Genomic DNA, 7,120 nt, shown 5'->3' with positions numbered 1-7,120 from the left:
TACATGAAGCCAATTTTCTATCCAGTTAGCTAGTTCTCCTTAGATATCACGTGATCTAACCTGACAGAGCAGTCTACCATACGGACCCACATCAAATTCCCTGCTGAAGTCCACATAGATATTATCCACAGCTCCACCCTCTCACTTTTTAGGTCACTTCTTAAAAAAAAACTCCCATTAGCTTCATGAGATACAATTTCCCATGTACAATACCATGCCTACTCTCCCAAATCAGTCTCTGTTGATCCAAATGCATATGTATGGATTTTCCCTCGAGATCCTCTCAAGTAACTTGCCTACCACAGATGTTAGGCTCATGTCTATAGTCATCATGCTTTTCATTGTTGTCCGTCTTAAATAGCAGCATAACATTGGCCACCCTCCAGTCTTCTGGCACTTCACCTGCACCTAATGATGATTCATATATCTCAGCCAGGACACCTGCAATTTTTTTCTCTTGCTTCCCGCAGTGCCCTCAGATATATCTGATCAGGTCCAGGAGATAATCTATCTTCATAATCCTTAGGATGTTCAGCAGTTCCTCAAGTGTAATGCAGACTGCTCTGGACATCTTGATTCATTGTCCCAGTTCCCCAGTCTTCATGTCTTTCCCCACGGTAAAACCAGAGGATAAATACTCATTGAGAACCTTGCCCATCTCGTGCATCTCCACACACAGAGATGGCCACTTTAGTTTCTGAGGGGCCCTATTCTCTCTCTGGTTACCCTCTTTCCTTTAATGTATTATAAAATCTCTGTATTTTCTTTAATATTAGCTGCAGAGCTACTTCTGCTCCCATTTTGCCCTCCTGATTTCCCCCTTAAGTATGCGCCTCTGTTCCCAACATTTCTCCAGGAAAGTACTTGATCCCAGCTGCCTTTCCCTGTTCCACACCTCCTTTTTCATGACCAGGGCCTCAATTTATTTTGTCTTCCAAGCTTCCTTACTCCGACCTGTCTTGCCCTTCATTCCAACAAAAACTAACATGCCCTGAACTCTTGTCATCAAACTTCTAAAAGCATCCCACTTTCTGGACATTCCATTGCTCACAAACAATCTCAAATGAACTTTAGCGAGTTCCTGTCTAATACCATCAAACTTAGTCTTGCCCCAATTCAGAATTTCAACGTGGGCCCTCCCTGTCCTTATCCATAACGATTTAAAAAAACTAATAGGACATTTGTTGCTGGCCGCAAAAGGTTCACCCACCAATACTTTAGTCACTTGCCCTTCCCAATTTCATAAGAGTTGATCACGCTTTGCCCTTGCCCTGTAGGCCCCTCTACATATTGCCTGAGGAAACTTTCCTGAACTTGTTTGACAAATTCCATCCAAGTCATTCTGTGACTTGCAGTAATTAGATTTACAAAAAGGAACTTAATTGAGGAGATTGTAGAGTGACCTGCATCACTTATACTTTCCATTGTACTTTTAGAGCATGATGCATTTGCAGCTTTACCATTTACCCAGGTTGCTGGTCTTCCCGCTTTCTGATTCCCCTCATTTACACAGCTCTTAGTGCTGTTGTAGCGGCACCTAGTGGTGGGGTGGGGAGGTCAGAACCCTCGTCGTTGGTCGGCTCGGTCACGTGACAGCGGGGTTTCGTTCGCGAGCTTTTTAGTTAGTTCGTCAGCGCTCCTCCCAGCAACAGGAGCTGTTTTTGCTAGCTTAGTCAGGCACGCGTACTGCTTGAGTTTTTGTTCCATCTTTATTGCTAATAAAAATAACTTTACCCAACCTACCTGGTCTCGCTACATTGTATCACTTCAGCCAGGCTTGCTGAGTTTTCCAGCATTTTCAGATTTTACTCTTTTGAGCATATATACATTTTCTACAGGAAGAAGGGTTTCGGCCCGAAACGTCACCTATTTCCTTCGCTCCATAGATGCTGCTGCACCCGCTGAGTTTCTCCAGCATTTTTGTGTACCTTCGATTTTCCAGCATCTGCAGTTCCTTCTTGAACACCTTGTATACATTTTCTATACTCATTTAAGAGGTGCAAATGTTTTTGCTTTCATTGTAAAATAATTGTGTAAAGTTCATTATATAATGGATGACATTTTGGGTAAATGAAAAATGTGCATTAGACAATAGACAATAGGTGCAGGAGTAGGCCATTCGGCCCTTCAAGCCAGCACTGCCATTCAATGTGATCATGGCTAATCATCCCCAATCAGTACCCCGTTCCTGCCTCCCCATATCTCCTGACTCCACTATCTTTAAGAGACTTATCAAACTCTCTCTTGAAAGTATCCAGAGAACCTGCCTCCACCACCCTCTGAGGCAGAGAATTGCACAGACTCCCAACTCTCTGTGAGAAAAAATGTTTCCTCATCTCTGTTCTAAATTACCCCTTATTCATAAACCGTGGCCCCTGATTCTGGACCCTCACAACATTGGGAACATGTTTCCTGCCTCTAGCGTGTCCAAACCCTTAATAATCTTATATGTTTCAATAAGAAACCTCTCATCCTTCTAAACTCCAGAGTATACAAGCCCAGCCGCTCCATTCTCTCAGCATATGACAATCCCGCCATCCCGGGAATTAACCTTGTAATCCTACGCTGCACTCCCTCAATAGCAAGAATGTCCTTCCTCAAATTAGGGGACCAAAACTGCACACAATACTCCAGGTGTGGTCTCACTAGGGCCTTATACAACTGCAGAAGGACCTCTTTGTTCGTATACTCGAGCATGGTTATAAAGGCCAACATGCCATTCGCTTTCTTCACTGCCTGCTGTATCTGCACGCTTACTTTCATTGACTGATGAACAAGGACCCCCAGATCCCGTTGTACTTCCCCTTTCCCCAACTTGACACCATTTAGATAGTAATCTGCCTTCCTGTTTTTGCCAGCAAAGTGGATAACCTTCCATTTATCCACATTAAACTGCATCTGCCATGCATTTTCAATGGATGAATCGCAGCCTGGCTGGAAACATGAAATTAGATCTGAAGGACATCAGTGGTGCAGCAGTGATGATTACCTTCGCTTGTCTGGCATTTACACATGGCGAATGGAACAGTGCAGAGGACTGATATAATAGAGGTCAAAATGGAAGCGGGATGAAGATTTGAAGAGACAGAAAATGGGCAGTTCTGTTTGTGCACGGAACAGAGGTGGTCCACAAAGTGATTATTCGGACAGCTTTTGTCAACCCCAGCAAATGGCAAGAGTATATGGGGACCCCTTACTGCGAGAAGAGAAGGAAGTGAAAGGCTGGGTGGTGCATCTCTTAACAATATGGGCAAGAAGTTGCAGTGTTGGTGGTGATGAAGAAGTGATGTTCACACTGTCCTCCAGCTGTGGTCTAACTAATATACACAGACACAAGCAACTGCAGGTGCTGGAATCTTGAGCAAAACACAAAGTGCTGGAGGAAATCAGCAGGTCAGACAGCATCTGGGGAGGGAATACACAGGTGACATTTCAGTTTGGGATCATTCAACATCAGTCTGAAACAAAGTCCCAACCTGAAACGTTGCCTGTCCATTCCCTCCCAGATGCTGCCTGACTCACTGAGTTCCTCCAGCTTTTGTATTTTGCCAATACTTTATATATTTGTACTATAACGTAATGGGACGACAGATGGCACAATGGGCTAAGTGTTCGGCTGGCAACCGGAAGGTAGCCGGTTCGAATCCCGCGTGGAGTGCATACTGTCGTTGTGTCCTTGGGCAAGACACTTCACCCACGTTTGCCTGTGTGTGAATGTGTGTGAATGTGTGTGAGTGATTGGTGGTGGTCGGAGGGGCCGTAGGCGCAGATTGGCAGCCACGCTTCCGTCAGTCTGCCCCAGGGCAGCTGTGGCTACAGAAGTAGCTTACCACCACCGAGTGTGACTGAGGAGTGAATGAATAATGCGATGTAAAGCGCCTTGAGTATTAGAAAGGCGCTATATAAATCCCATCCATTATTATTATTATAACCTTCCTCCTCTACTCAGTGCTTTAACTCTAAGAAGCTCATATGCCTTCTTCCCAACCTAGTTCAGAATGCCTCCTTTAGAGGAGGACTTCAACTGAAATGTGAACTAAAACTATTTATTTGAAAAGATGTGGCAGGATTTTAAAAAAATGCTCAGCAGTTTAAGACTTGGATACTTGACCTGGTTAATCACCCTTAGGCTAAACATGATGACAGATAAAATGAGCAGAAATCCTATCTGCGGCTATTTCCTTCACAATATTGCTAAAGGGAACTTGTCAAAATAGCAACTGATGAGTGTGTGGAATATTGGCAAACTTGTCCAGTTGGTGTCGCCAAACCAAGTTTTACAAATTATGTCCTACTTAACTATTCTGAAACTAGTGACACTCGTATGTAATTTAAGCTTATGGTGATGTATAGTGAATTGAGTATCATTTAGTCACTGAGGACAGGAAATATTTGCCAATTTAAACGGGTGTATTACCCACGTGTATTTTTTTTTCACACTGCGCGTTTTAAACAGAAAATAGAGAATGATTGTAATGAAGATAATTCTCTTTCTCCCATCTTAAGAACATATCAAATCATTTACATACTTGCTGGCCTGTAAATGTTTTTCAACCAGATCATTAAATAATGTTCATTTTTCCAACAAAACAGATCTTATGTTCAGTTGCTTTAAACATATAAACAGCCAACACAATTGCATAGCAGTAGTGTTGTTGCCTGACAGCTCCAGAGACCTGGGTTCGGTCCTAACTACGGGTGCTGTGTGTATGGAGTTTGAACGTTCTCCCTGCGACAGCGCAAGTTTTCTCCTGGTGCTCCATTTTCCTCCCACACTCCAAAGACGTACAGGTTTGTAGGTTAATTTGGTGTTGGTAAAAAAAAATGTCCCTGGTGTGCAGGATAGTGTAGTGCATGGGAGTCGCTGGTTAGCGTGGACTGAAGGACCTGTTTCCGCCCTCAACCTCTAAACTAAACTAAACTAACAGTATCCAGGTCTTCCCTGCAATCAACCGACTTGCATACAATCGAGTATTTTGGAGTTGTGGGATGGGATTGTTGGCAGCTGTGGGATTGCAGGCATCTTCTGCTGTGTGCGAATTTGGTTTGTGGCAATATCTGAATGGTTGAGTTAACGCTGTTGATTTGCAGTATGTTGCCCTTAGTTGGCCTATGTTTTTATTTTTATTTTATTATAATGTATGGTGGCCGTATTTCCGACTTCCGTACATTTTACAAACAGTGCTCGGGTACAGAACCTTGTCATAATCTGGGGATGATCTGTACAGAAATCTGGGCAAACCAAGTTCTGGTCATTTAACAACTCCTGCTGAAAAGTGTAGTTTTGTGCAACCTCAAAGCTTTAAAAATGGTTTGAGTTTTGGTTACTCCACTTTCTCACAGCTCTAGATTCTCAAGCAAAACACAAAGTGCTGGAGGAACTCAGAGGGTCAGGTAGCATCTGTGGACGGAAGGGACATGTAAAATTTGGGTTGATCCACTTCTTCACTCATTCCCCACTGACTAATCTTTCTCCTGATGCTGCCAGACCTGCTGAGTTCCTCCAATACTTTAGGTTTGCTTAAGATTTCAGCATCTGCCGCTTGTATAGAAATATAACGTGGAAGCAGGCCCTTCAGCCCACCGAGTCCGCATTGACCAGCGATCCCCACACACTAACACTATCAAACACACACTAGAGACAATTTACATTTATACCAAGTCAATTAACCTACAAACCTGTACGTCTTTGGAGTGTGGGAGAAAAACGAAGATCTCGGTGAAAACCCACGCAGGTCACGGGGAGAATGTACAAACTCCGTACAGACAGCAACCGTAGTCGGGATTGAACCCGGGTCTCCAGCGCTGTACGGCAGCAACTCTACCACTGTGCCGCCGTGCTGCCCCTTGTGACTTTACATTCTCCCTGTTCCCAAGGCTTCACCCAGAGGGCTGAGTACCGTGGCATATTATGACCATAAGTAATTGCAAATAAGTTACTGATCCTCCTGGACTTTATAATTACTATTCTTCCACCAATCCATGTGGTGTATCGTGTTGTTTAGCATTTTTATTTTGTTAATGACAATGACAAAGGTGTTTTAGCCCACCCACCCAATGCCACTCCACCACTGAAGTGATTGTCAACAATCCCAATCCCCCACTTATTACCCTGCAACCTCATGACTCACGCATGCCAACCAACACCCCCTGGTTTGCCCACTAACCGCCTACAATAGTGCAGTAGCCAATTAATTTACTCATACAAAGTGACATTGCATGATAATCATACTAGTTTTAATATGGGAAAAAAAAGTTTGCCTCCACCCTTCGACTTAGTAGGTTGCTTGTATTCAGATAGTTTCTGTTAGAAATGATTAAAAATCATTCCCAAAAGGATCTGGACATATAACACAAAACGGTACAGCACAGGAACTGATCCTTTGGCCCACAATGTATGTTGCAAACATGATGCCAAGTTAATATCCTCACCCTGCATGTGATCCATATTCCTCCATTCTCCACATACCCACGTGTCCATCTAAAAGCCTTTTAAATGCCCCAATAGTTTTTTTCTAGGACCTGCTTTTGGAATCTCTCCTTACAAAACCAGTTCCATACTTCTAATTACATAATGAATTAATTTTATCTGTAAGTTTAGTGATTTTTTAATATCTCTAGTTACCTTTTTCTCACTGACTTTATATATTAAAACAACTGTTGTTTAAATTTTCCATCACATGGGATTGGCCTCATGTATATAATTCTATAAAAAAATTCCAAGAAGGATGAATTTCATGGTTGCCAATCTTCCACGTGTAGCCTAATGCCCCTGTCCCACTTAGGAAACCTGAACGGAAACCTCTGGAGACTTTGTGCCCCACCCAAGGTTTCCGTGTGGTTCCCGGAGGTTTTTGTCAGTCTCCCTACCTGCTTCCACTACCTGCAACCTCCAGCAACCACCTGCAACCTCCGGGAACCTTGGGTGGGGCGCAAAGTCTACAGAGGTTTCCGTTCAGGTTTCCTAAGTGGGACAGGGGCATTACCAGAGCACTGTAAATTTGAAAATTCTTTTCTCCAACACTTTGTAACCTGTCGTTAAACATTTTATTGATGTCGTGACTTGTTACCTTGTATTACTTCAAGATTGCGAAGAGCCTGGAGTTTCTCCCACTTTCAT

This window comes from Amblyraja radiata, chromosome 19 (genome assembly GCF_010909765.2).
Source record: "Amblyraja radiata isolate CabotCenter1 chromosome 19, sAmbRad1.1.pri, whole genome shotgun sequence".
NCBI lineage: Eukaryota > Metazoa > Chordata > Chondrichthyes > Rajiformes > Rajidae > Amblyraja > Amblyraja radiata.
The sequence above is the reverse complement of the archived record's forward strand: the minus strand, read 5'-3'. Positions refer to the sequence as shown.